Source organism: Carassius auratus, unplaced genomic scaffold, assembly GCF_003368295.1.
Source record: "Carassius auratus strain Wakin unplaced genomic scaffold, ASM336829v1 scaf_tig00216415, whole genome shotgun sequence".
Taxonomy (NCBI): Eukaryota; Metazoa; Chordata; class Actinopteri; order Cypriniformes; family Cyprinidae; genus Carassius; species Carassius auratus.
The window spans coordinates 194109-207840 of NW_020528560.1; the positions used below are offsets into that span (position 1 = coordinate 194109).

Here is a 13732-nt window from a genome sequence, read left to right on the forward strand (position 1 = left end):
TAAAAGATCAACAGCGCGGCTGCCAGTTTACCAAAGGTTGAATTTACACAACTGGTTTTTGTAGGTCATTTACAGGAAATCTGAACTGGACCACAGTCAACTCTTCACATTCTTTTCTGCTCTTTATGAATCTCCTGTTTGATTCACAAAACTGAACTCAGTTTTACTGACAGCAGCTTTATTAAGACCCTGAACAAATGTGAAATTGGAGCTACGTGAATTCAAAATATTGGATTCATATTTGATTCATAAAATCTATAAAAATAGAAAACTGTTATTTCAAGCATAAATATAATTAGCTGTACTGTTAGACTGTAGATTGGTGAACTGAAGTGTGTTTATTTATAACTCAAATGCTAACAGACAGAGAGAGTGATCAGTTTGGACTCTGAGGGTGGAGGAGGTGGGTATAAATCTGAGCTGCTGTCACAAGAAGAGACACACAGACAGACAGTCAGGATGGAGGTGAAGCTGCTGTTTCTGACTGTTGTTCTGCTCTCCTCACCGCTCCTCACACTATGTGACCTGCTGTGAGTATCAAACACACTGTTCATGGATTCACTGACAGATCTGTTCTCAAACGCTCTGATTCGATCTCCTCAGGTTTGTTCTGTCAGCTCCTTATCTGCTGAGGGTGGGATCCTCAGAGAACGTGTTTGTGGAGGCTCAGGATTACTCTGGAGGAGACCTGAACGTGAAGATCATAGTAAGGAACCACCCAAAAAAAGACTGAGAGATACTGTCTCGATCAGTGAGACTGACTGCAGACAACAATTTCCAAATCCTTAAAGACATAAAGGTGAGAGTGCAGTACTTACAGTGCAGCGATGTCTCATTTATTTTATTAACTGACTGGTTATCTGTTGTACAGATCCCTGAAGATCAGAACCTCTTCTCTGACGATCCTCTGGAAAAGCAGTATGTGTATCTACAAGCTCAGTTTCCATCCGTCACTCTGGAGAAAGTGGTCCTGCTCTCATTCCAGTCTGGATATATATTTGTCCAAACAGACAAACCCATCTACACACCTGCGAGCACAGGTACCATTAAGTGCTGAAAACACAACCAATTTAGAGTGCATTAATAAACTTTGAACTTTCAAACATCAGCTTGATGTTATTCTGTTGAATATTAAACTGCCTGCTGCTTTTATAAGGGTTTGTATCTGCAGAAAATAAAACCATCCGAATTAAAATTAGATTTTTTGCTTTCACCTTTTTGCAGTTTTTTACAGGATTTTCTCTCTGACGCCCAACATGACACCACTCAGTGAGTCTAATATCAGAGTGGAAATAATGGTCAAATCTGTTATTACACACACACACACACACACACACACACACTCATTCATGATATTTCAGCTGTAATGAGTGCTGATGATCTCTGCAGTCAGTGTTCATGCTGATTTCTGTGTTTCTGAAGAATCCTCAAGGCATCACAGTTTCATCAGAGGATATTTACAACCAGAGGGATGAAGTCTAGAAGATTTGCCATTCCTAAGATTGCCAGGTGTGTGTATGTGTGTGTGAACTACGAAGACTGATCCTGAGTGAACTGACTGGATTTCATTTCAATGATCCCCGATGTCTACCTCAGGAATAATTCTTGAATTTATCTACAAACAGCAGCTCCTCGTAAATGTGATCTGTTTTATAAGGCTGATTAAGTTTGTTTTATAATGCTTATTTATTAATGTTATCCAGCTCTGGGATCTGGAAGGTGGTCACACTGTTCTCAAACACTCCTTAGACGTTTTCTACAGACTTTGAGGTCAAAGAATATGGTAAAACCTGATTGTTACATACACTGTTAAAAATTGCTGTAAAAAAACGGGACAAATTTTGACAGTACCATGCTGTTTTGCATTAAAACTGTCTGTGAATTCAGACACTGATGAACAGCTGCTGTTAACGAGCAGAATAACTGAAGAAAAGAGAAACAAGACACACACAAACCTTTACCAGCTTCACTCATTACTAACCAGACTGACTTTATTTCTGTCAGATCAGAGATCAAAAGATCTTATTTTGTTCGATGTTACCATTGTGGAGATCAATCAATCAATCACCTTTATTTATATAGCGCTTTAAACAAAATACTAAACCCCAACTAAGCAAGCCAGAGGCGACAGCGGCAAGGAACCGAAACTCCATCGGTGACAGAATGGAGAAAAAAACCTTGGGAGAAACCAGGCTCAGTTGGGGGTCAGTTCTCCTCTGACCAGACGAAAACCAGTAGCTCAATTCCAGGCTGCAGCAAAGTCAGATTGTGCAGAAGAATCATCTGTTTCCTGTGGTCTTGTCCTGGTGGTCCTCTGAGACAAGGTCTTTACAGGGGATCTGTATCTGGGCTCTAGTTGTCCTGGTCTCCGCTGTCTTTCAGGGATGTGGAGGTCCTTTCTAGGTGCTGATCCACCATCTGTCTGGATACGTACTGGATCCAGGTGACTGCAGTGACCCTCTGATCTGGACACAGACTGGATCTGGTGGCCACGTGACCTCGGAACAAGAGAGAAACAGACTAATATTAGCGTAGATGCCATTCTTCTAATGATGTAGAAAGTACATCGGGTGTTATGTGAAGTGTTCCCGGTTCCAGTTTACCTGATTAATGCAGGCTAAAAATCCTTTAATGGATTTGGATATTAAAAGCATATTAGTATGTTATGTGTAAGCCAGGTTAAAGAGATGGGTCTTTAATCTAGATTTAAACTGCAAGAGTGTGTCTGCCTCCCGAACAATGTTAGGTAGGTTATTCCAGAGTTTAGGCGCCAAATAGGAAAAGGACCTGCCGCCCGCAGTTGATTTTGATATTCTAGGTATTATCAAATTGCCTGAGTTTTGAGAACGTAGCGGACGTAGAGGAGTATAATGTAAAAGGAGCTCATTCAAATACTGAGGTGCTAAACCATTCAGGGCTTTATAAGTAATAAGCAATATTTTTTAAATCTATACAATGTTTGATAGGGAGCCAGTGCAGTGTGGACAGAACCGGGCTAATATGGTCATACTTCCTGGTTCTAGTAAGAACTCTTGCTGCTGCATTTTGGACTAGCTGTAGTTTGTTTACCAAGCGTGCAGAACAACCACCCAATAAAGCATTACAATAGTCTAACCTTGAGGTCATAAATGCATGGATTAACATTTCTGCATTTGACATTGAGAGCATAGGCCCGTAATTTAGATATATTTTTGAGATGGAAAAATGCAGTTTTACAAATGCTAGAAACGTGGCTTTCTAAGGAGAGATTGCAATCAAGTAGCACACCTAGGTTCCTAACTGATGACGAAGAATTGACAGAGCAACCATCAAGTCTTAGACAGTGTTCAAGGTTATTACAAGCAGAGTTTTTAGGCCCTATAATTAACACCTCTGTTTTTTCTGAATTTAGCAGTAAGAATTACTTGTCATCCAATTTTTTATATCGACTATGCATTCCATTAGTTTTTCATTAGTATTTGCTTTAATTGTGCTTCTGACCCTTGACCATTAAGTTTTATTTGATTTCTATGTCTATATCTTTAAAAAACATCTGTTATAGCAACATTTCTGTTTATGTGCTTGTATTTTACCTTTGGTCTTAAGTTTTAGTAGCATGTTTTGTGATGTTCAGAACTCATTTATTTTGTGGATTGTCACCATTGTTGTGATTCATAGACTGATTCTTGATGTGTCAATGGTCTTTGCAGTGTTCCTTTTGCTCTAGTATCAATAGTCAATAAGAGAAGGGACAAGGGATCAGATCAGATATTGTGATTCTGTTTGTTAATAGCAGGTGTTCAGTGCTAATGATCAATTGAATCATCAGTTAATCACATACTTATTTCATTAACTTCACTGATTTAGTATTACTCTAAAACTCTGTAGTGTGCACATGTGGCAAGAAGTGGTCAGGTAGGGGAGCGGACCCACCAAAAGTGGATATACATTGACTACGCCACCCGGAATATACCGGGACATAACAGCCCTACGAAAGGGCACACAGGTTCATGGCTAACAGCCAGGGTGAGCATAGAGTATATAGTATAATATATTTGCAATTTATTTATATACACACACAACTAATGGTTTAAACATTGTTTTTGGATACAATATAAACCCTGCCTAATACACAAGTCTACCAGTTACAAAAAATGACCAGGAGGAGAAAAAGTGACCAGCAGGGGCCTTTTGGATTATCACCTCACATCATACCACAAACCACTCAATTGTGAGAGGAATACAATTGGCCAAACACCACACTAACCCAAGTGGACACACTGAAAGTATAAAAACCCCACTTTAAAAGTTCCTACTCATAAAATCACATAATTAACTGGTATAAACTAAGACATTTAGATCACAACAGTTAAATGGTTACACAAACACTAAAACCAAAGCAGCAGTGCAGTCATAGTGATGTACATTTGTCTTGAACCAAGGTACTGGAAACCCCTGGAAGTGTAGTTACACCGAGAGAGAATTCCAATGTAGCGAAACGCATGGTTGCTTACCACACGAGACCATGGCTGCTGGCATGCTGAAAAAGGCCTACTTGCGACACCAACAGGGAGATGCAACAAACCCTATCCTTTGTCCATGACTTTCCACAATGATCTAGTACCCAGGGTGATGCATCTTGAGTAAATCAAACCATTCCCTTTTTAATAGGATCAATCCCAACACTGATAGGTTCATTGGATTTAAACCATTTTAACCAATGATGAAGGAGTAGGAACACTGATAGGTTCCCAGGCTGGAATGACATCAACCAATCATATCTGGGCTAATACCTTACCCTGCTACACACACATTATAACCCGTGCTGCCAGTAAATAACTGATTTTTCTACAGTTTGTTGCCGTTTAGTCAAGGAAAAACAGCAATATACTGTAAAACGTAAAAGTCAGATTTACCAAATGAAAAAAGAAAAGTTAATTTGACTGAAATATTTGACTGAAATATTTGTGAACATCTACAGAAAAAAAGTTATGCAAAGTCATATGCTGATAACGAGAGTAAATAGTGAACTCAACTGTATTAATGTGTGTTTGCACAAGAGAGATCTGTTAGTTTAATGTAATTTTGTTGTTCACCATTGTGCTGGAGAGTAGAGCCTGTTCTTCAGTCAATGATGAGCCACAAACACTGATCTTTTGCTGTTTTATATAAAGACAGTAAATGTGGAGTCGCTGATACAGTGGTGAGCTCTGTGTTAAGTATTTCAGCAAATGCTTGTGTGCTATTGGTGTGAATGAACTGCAGTGATTTGAGTAAAAGTCATGTTGTTAGTTAGTGTACTATTACACATTAAGTGCCGTTTTATATTAAGAAATATTTCTTCTCAATGGACTCAAATGAAATAAGTTCACAGTACTAACATATTATGAATGCTAGTTTTTAAACTCAAACTTTTTGAAGCAGTGGGAGTGGAGTTAATTTCCATGGTAGAATTACGGTAAAACACTGTAAAAAAATAATAGTTGTAAATTCATGGCTGATAGCTGTAAATTAACAGTACCTTACTGGCACCCCTGCTGCCAGTAAATTACTGTTATTTAACGGCATAATTTATTTACGGTGTAAATTTAATAACAATTAAAATAAAGTATTTATTGATTTATTTGTGTCGTTTGTCTGTTTTGGTTTTAGTGCTTCCAACATTTGAAGTGAAATTAAAGCCCAGCAAGTTATTCTTCTTTATGCTTGATCAGAGTCTGACAGTTGACATTGAAGCCAAGTAAGACAAAATATTTTCACTTCTCAAACAGCGTCAGAGTACAAAAATAAAAATACCCTCATATTGTTTAAAACCTGTAAGACTTAACACTCTCAACACAAAAAAAAAACTTTTTTTAATTTTATTTATTTGACCTTTATTTAACCAGGAAAATTGCTCTGAGATTAAAATCTCTTTCACATGAGAGTCCTGGCCAAGAAATGACATCAGTTACAGTCACACTTACAAATTGAAACAGCAAATGTACAATTTAAAACACTTAAAAACAATTACAAATCAATGAGTCTTCTTCGAGTGACCGAATGATAGATTTAAAATGTTCCATAGGCAACAGAGTTTGTAATTTCAATTTCGTTTGGAGTAAATTCCATTCAAATGGAGCTGCGTACATAAAAGCCCTTTTTCCTAGTTCGGTTCTCACAAATGGGACAGAGAGAGTAAAACAATTATCAGACCGGAGGGAATATTTCCCAACACTTTTATTTTGAATTAGACAACCTAAATATGAAGGCAACAACCCCAGAATAGTTTTATAAATGATTAAGTAAAAATTATTTTTTTCCTTCTAATAGACAAAGATGGCCAGGATACTCTATTATACAATATAGAATGATGAGTTAAAGGTTTACTATCTGATATAAATCTTAAAGCACTGTGATAAAGAAGAAAGAAGTTGAGAAGAAGCAAATTGATAAACTACATCACCATAATCGAGTACAGGCAAGAAAGTAGCAGAAACTAACCTCTTTCTTACATTAAATGAAAAACAGAGCTTATTTCTAAAATAAAACCCAGGGACAGTCGTCATCATTCAGTTTTACAGCAGAGATTGGATGTGTTTTTACAGGTACCTGTTTGGACAGAAGGTGGATGGAAATGCTTTTGTGGTGTTTGGTGTGATGGAAGATGAGAAGAAAACAAGTATTCCTGCATCTCTGCAAAAAGTTCAGGTGAGAGACATTAAACATCTTACAAGTTTGGATCAATATAACTTCTCCTGATCTAGAGGACAGTTTAAATAAGAAGTTAAATATCTTTTTATTGTATCTAGTAGACTGATGTTGCTGTGTTTCTCATATATGAATAGATCATGAAAGGAGAGGGAACTGCAGAACTGACCAATCAGATGATCACCAAGACCTTTCCAAACATTAACCAGCTGGTTGGACTATCAATCTACGTTTCAGTCAGTCTTTTAACAGAAAGTGGTACGACTCAAAAGATCTGTATGCACATATTTACCTGCACTTGTGTGATTGTAGAAGAAGCTAATCGTGTGTTTCAGGCAGTGAAATGGTGCAAGCAGAAAGGAGAGGCATTCAGATTGTGGCATCACCATACAGCATCCACTTCAGAAAAACATCACGCTTCTTCAAATGGGATGCCCTTCGATGTCTTGGTAGCTGATTTTACACATTATACTCTATTCTGTAAAAGGAAGTGGCACTCATGTATGAGAAGTTGAAAATCAGTGAGATGCGAGTGTCGTTTACATAGAAAAACTGTTAAAAAGCAGCACTGACAAAGGTTTTTTTTTTCTTTTACAGTTTTACAGTTAAAGTTTTCTGTTAATTAGAAAAGTTAAGCATGGCTGTAGAAAATGTGGAACAATTTCATCAATTTTTAGTCCGGGTTTTATAAAAGGTCTATGTAACAAATCCTGACCAAACACCTGATGAGAATGTGGAAGTGGTGGTCAATCCTGGAAGGGTCAGAGGTCGAACAAGAGCCAGTGACATTGCAAAGGTTACTGTCAACAGTCCGGGAGGATCTTCACCACTGGAGATCACTGCCATCATAACAGCACTGGTGTTCAGTCAGTTTCACTGGTGATCTAGTGGAGAATAGATCAGTTCAAAGATGTTGAACAAGCAGTGGAGCATACTGTACACTAGCGCTAAAGATATGACCATGCACATCTAGTAGCACATCTAGTAAATCTGGTTCTGTGATTAGCGCTAAATCGCCATCACCTGGTTTTAAATTGAGCAGCATTTAATAGACAGCCGTAGATCACTGACAAGCTACGCATTATTGCGTTCATTATCGCAGATGAATCGCCTTCAGCCCTATTGTACACAGCACATCAGAAAACAATTTCTTTAATATTTCCAGGCAAAAACCAAAGATCCACACTTAAGTGATGATCAGCAGGCAGTGAGGAAGATGACGGCTCAGGCCTACATTCCCAAAGACGGCTCCAAAAACTACCTGCACATCATCATTGATGCTGCAGAGCTTCAGATCGGTGATTCAATGAGACTGTATCTTAACACTGGACGAAGTCCAGGAGTCAAAGATCAAGACTACACATACATGGTGATTAACAGTCATGTCATCATTCAAGCAGAGAAGTTATTGATTTAAGTAAAACTTGTGTATTGTTTTTATTTAAAATTGATTCTTATGAACAAATGAATATCTCTATTTTCAGATCTTGAGTAAAGGTCAGATTGTAAGGTCAGGTCAGGGGGAAGTCGTGGCCTAATGGTTAGAGGGTTGGACTCCCAATCGAAGGGTTGTGGGTTCTAGTCTCGGGCCGGACGGAATTGTGGGTGGGGGGAGTGCATGAACAGTTCTCTCTCCACCTTCAATACCACGACTTAGGTGCCCTTGAGCAAGGCATCGAACCCCCAACTGCTCCCCGGGCGCCGCAGCATAAATGGCTGCCCACTGCTCTGGGTATGTGCTCCGGGTGTGTGCTCACAGTGTGTGTGTTTGTGTTCACTGCTCTGTGTGTGTGCATTTCGGATGGGTTAAATGCAGAGCACAAATTCTGAGTATGGGTCACCATACTTGGCTGAATGTCACTTCACTTTCACTTTTGTAAAAGCAGACAGGTTCAAGAGGCAAGGACAATCTCTAGTGACTCTGTCTCTGCCTGTAACCAAAGACATGTTGCCGTCCTTCCGCTTTGTGGCTTATTACCATGTGGGCTCATCTGAGGTGGTGTCTGATTCAGTCTGGGTCGATGTGAAGGACACGTGCATGGGAACAGTGGGTCAACAATCACAAGAAATAGATGATGTGTTGAGGTCTGACTCAGTGTGTCTCATTTAACAGCTCCAGATTAAAGTGAAGGACAAGATGAAAACCTATAGCACAAGAGATGAGGTCAAGCTGCAGATAACTGGAGATCCTGGAGCTAAAGTTGGTCTGGTGGTGGTTGACAAGGCTGTGCAAGTCTTTAACAAGAACAGACTCACTCAGACTCAGGTGATAGATCTTCATCAGCATCTCAACAGTCACTGAACATTTGAGACTGGTTTATAAATGGTCTCTTGTTGCTCTAGATCTGGGACGTCGTAGAGAAGCATGACATCGGCTGTACAGCAGGAGGTGGGAGGGACAGTATGGGGGTTTTCACTGATGCAGGTCTGATGTTTGAGTCCAGCACTGCAGGAGGAACCAACACCAGAACAAGTATGTGTACATATTTGTCATTTCTTCATTTTGAATAAAAATACTAGTAGATTTTACTCACTAAAGAGGTAACACTATACAATAACGGTACATGACTAATTGTGTACTAATAGCTGCTGATTAAATACATGAGCTCGAGACTAGTGATGACGAGCTAATCGTGAACCAATCAAGAGCTGTCCTTAACTATGATTGGAGTCATAAGGATTCACTTAAAGGATACACTTTAGCCATTTATATGATTAGAAGCAACTGAAAGAAGCACAAAAGTCAGGGCATGTCAAAACCTCTCCAGGCCCCCAAAAACCCCCTAGACCTCAGAGGGTTAACCCTCTGGAGTCTAAGGGTATTTTGGGGCCTGGAGAAGTTTTGTCATGCCCTGACATTTGTGCTTTTTTCAGGTTCTAATAAATATCTAAATGGTTAAAGTGTAATCTCACTGTAATCAGCACAAACTGGGCTATAATAAGATGTGAAATGCATGTATGTACATGATTGTGTTTTTGAGAAAAAATATATTATGCATGGTTATTGGAAAACTAAGCTTTTTTTTTTGGGGGGGGGGGGGGCACTTATGCCTCAGATATCAGTCTTATGTCTGTCTGAGTTTAGTACGGAGCTGGAGTTGGGGATTGGTTCTCGTTTTAGAAGATATACTATAATTGGGTGGAATTGGCTAGTCTGGCTATGTCAAAAGTTCAAAAACACACCTACAAACACCCAAATGTATGTGCAGGAACCAGTGTCCAACATCAACCTTTTGGTCTTCCAGTGGCTAGTAGACTTGATTTAAAAATACTGTCATATTATTCAACTGCAGCTTCACAGAAGTAAAATCCTTGTTTTACATTAATGCAGGAGTCATAATCATCTGATGATATAACTGTAAGAGTGGCATTTTCATCTACTTTTACTTAACCACACCTATGTGTTACCAGCTGAACCCCTCTCCCCTTTAAGGATTTAGGCCTTGGAGGTGACTTGTGTATGTGATGGAGTCTAGCAGGTTTGTTGTGTCAAGTGAGACTGTACTGAAAGTTGTACTATGAAGACAGTTAAACAGGCTAGGCTTTCTGTGCAGGAGCTGGCTCGACCAAACTTAATGTGTGATTTTATTAAAGGCTTTTGAAGATCGTTCTCTGTTGCCACTATATTTATGTCTCATACAGGGAAAAACAGAGAGCAGTGTCCACGAGAACTTGAAAATGAGCAGTATGCAGATATATGTCTGCCTTGAACCAGATGTAGTGGGCATCATCATTGAGGGAATCTCAGTGCTTACTGATCTTGGAAATCTGGAAATCAGGAAATCAAATGTTTTGCTAAATCTTGTAGATTGATTTTTCGCAAACAGTAAAATACATAATACTGGTTTTTACAAACTCAAAATACCAAGAAGTTCACTAAACTTACAAAAAGTAGTTGGAAAATGTTGCCTTGATTTTTTTTTAGTTGAATTTAAGTAACAGTTTTTACAGTGTAATAAGTCTTTTTTGTAATAAGTGTAATAAGTCAGTGTGCCTTAAAGACATGAAAAGGGTTGTTCTTCTCAAATTCATGATTGTCCATGCTCATTTTAGTGAGCAATCAATGCTGAAAATAGCATATATTTTTAATTCCTACATATGTTTTCAATATCTCACTCATAATCAGTAAGGTTTTCTACTTTTCTTTCTTCTGCTTGTTTGTCAGTGGCACAAACATAAAACCCAAAGGCTCTTTTCAGAGCCACAGCGTCCTTGGCTTTGTAAGTACATCCCACTGAGAAAAGGAACGTCCAAACAACGTCTTTTTGACATCTTTATTGGACGTTGAAATGACGTCTACTGAAGAGCCAAAGTGAAAGTTTTTATGATGTATTTTTTAGATGTTCTTTGGGCGTCCAATATTGAGGTCCACAGGACGTCTCTAGAAAGTTGAAATTTATTTCAGATGTGGTAGTAAGGACATTCTTAAACTAGTTCTTGAGATCAATGGTTCAACCGTAATGTTATGATGCTATGAGAACGTTTTGTGCATAAAGAAAACTAAATTAATGGTTTAATTCAGCAGTCAGTCTCCATCATAGAACACTTTCACTGACAGTCTAGTGTCCAAGCATTAAAGTAACTGAAGCTGTTTGCACTTTGAAATGAATAATTTACAGATTAAAATACACATTTGCATATTCAGCGAGTGAGTCCTCTGATCTGAACTCCTCTGATTGGCCATTGCATTCATAATCTCAACAGAGTCTCGTGTGATTGGTTATAATGTGCAGTGCTGTAAAACACATCTGTCTCTGGTTCAGCAGCAGCCAGCGAACACAGATTTGAATTTAGCAGCTGATGATGTGACTTGCTGAACATTATATTGTAACGGACAAAAACGTTACTTTGTTTCTCATTAGACTACTTTGTGTTTCTCTCCACTTTTCTTGGTGGTTTGTGTAGGTAATCTATTTGGGTTACATGTAGTACCTCTAGGAGCAGCTTGAGGGTGCTATTGCCTGAAGGTGACCGGATATATAAGCCTGTTCACCATAGAGTAAGTCAGTTCGTTTGGTGGAGGGAAACCATTTGGTTGAACTCATGCTACCGGCTTCCTCTATGAAAGTCCTTGGTTGAGAACTCTTTGAGTTTCCGCTCAGCTGTGAGTATGGTTTGGGTTAGTCATCTTACAACATCTGTACAATGTAGTTACTGATGTCAGCCATCTGCTTTCTTTTTAGAAAAGACTTTATTTAGTCTGTCTACACTTGTCTGTCCTACAAATGATTGCTTTCTTCGGGTTTAATTGAATGGATGCATCTTAATTCACCTCTGGGTTCATCCAATGCGGCACACAGGACAGCAACACGCCGAACGCCAATGACACTATGGGATATAGGAAAACATTGCATCGCAATCAAATATGGATATTTGAATGAGAACTTTGTTTCTAATGAATACATACTCCAGCGTGTATACGCATTCAATTACGGCTTTAAGGATAAAAAAAATCGTTCAACTCTCATAAACAACTTTTGTGGTTGGAAGGGTATTGGTCTTAATGCCAGTCAGACATTATCCCTTTTTCAGAACCTTCCTCTAATATTTGGTGAACTTGTCCCTGAAGGTGACACAAACTGGCATTAACATGTTAACATTGTGTTTTCTCCATGTATTACAGAGAGAATGACTGAATTTTTAAAGCATCTAATTGAAGAACATTATCGCTTCTTAAAAATGTATATTCCCAAAATAATTTAATCCTGAAGCATCATTTTATGACACTATGCCGAAAGTATGTCAAACTGGTTATTTAGTACAAGTTTGGAGTATGATATATGAATTCAAACACAAATTATTTAAGTCCAGCTTGAAAATTTTCAAGGATACAACAAGTCTCTACTAAACAAGCATCAAATAGCTGTTGCTTATCATTGGGAATCATTGTCTTCAAAAGAAATTGAGTCTGGCCCTATCAAATTAAAGAAACTAACTGATGTTGAACATGGAGATTTGATTTCAGAGGATTTTCAGATTGATATGTCAAGTGAAGTAAGTAACACAACTTGGGTTAAAGATGATGACTTTGAGTTTCCCACAGCTCTTGTTTGTACAGATTTTATTGACGAATTGCCAGTGTTCAAAAAGATTGTTTGTATATTCCTGAGAAACAAAGTTTATTTTTTGGTTACTGAAATTGAGACCACATTTGTAGAACATTTTCATGCTTTTCATGTTTCAGTTGTTGAAATCTTGTGACTTGAAAAACTTGAAGCCCTGTATTTTGAATTCCCTGTCCCTTGTCAAATGTTATGTGAAGCCCTGTTAAAGAAAAAAATAATAAAATGTATTCATTCAACACTTTATGGTCTGATTATGGGGATGGTAACTCTAATAGTTGGTCACTGTTGAAACTATAGTGTAAACCCCAGTGAATTCTGCTTGCACGTTGGCGAAGTGATGGCAAGGTTAAAAAGTGCAGGGTTCCCCACATATTGATTTATTTGTGGTGCTTCGTAGGGTTGGGTATCATTTGAATTTTAATGATTCCGATTCCAATTTCGATTCCTTGTTTTGATTCCGGTTCCTAACGAGTTTTGATTCCGGTTCCTAACGATTCTCGATTCCAATTCTTTTAAGAGGCAGGGTCAAAAAAGTTTAGGATATTTTAAATGATCTAGCTAACCATATGGTCTTTCTGAAGGATATAGTCTCTTTACTTTTTATGAACTTTACTATGAATTTCTCACATGGCTGTTTTCAACTACAATATAAATATTAAATCTATTAACTTGAATATAAATATAATAAATTATGAATGTATTTTCACAGGGGTACACTTTCCTCAAGAGAGTTTTATTTTTTTTATAAGCCTTGTGAAAACACATTTACACATGAGTGTATGATGCTGCAGCTACTTGAATATGTTACCATGCTCCCACTGATGGGCTAACTTGGTGCAAAATATCAAATCAGAAACCGTTCTTGTTTAGGAAAATTATCATATCTGCCTTCTCAGACAGGATGAGTGAGCATTCTGGACAGATAACGTTAAATCTCCTGCTGTGGAGAAAACACGTTCACTTGGTGTAGAAGAAGCTTTAACGCATAAATAAATTAT

The 13732-nt window shown here is 38.2% G+C and overlaps 1 pseudogene; it reads left to right on the plus strand.

The window, feature by feature from the left end:
- The first annotated feature begins 432 nt into the window (after positions 1 to 432).
- LOC113098137 (complement C3-like) lies at positions 433 to 10379 on the plus strand (annotated as a pseudogene).
- The last annotated feature ends 3353 nt before the right edge of the window (positions 10380 to 13732 follow it).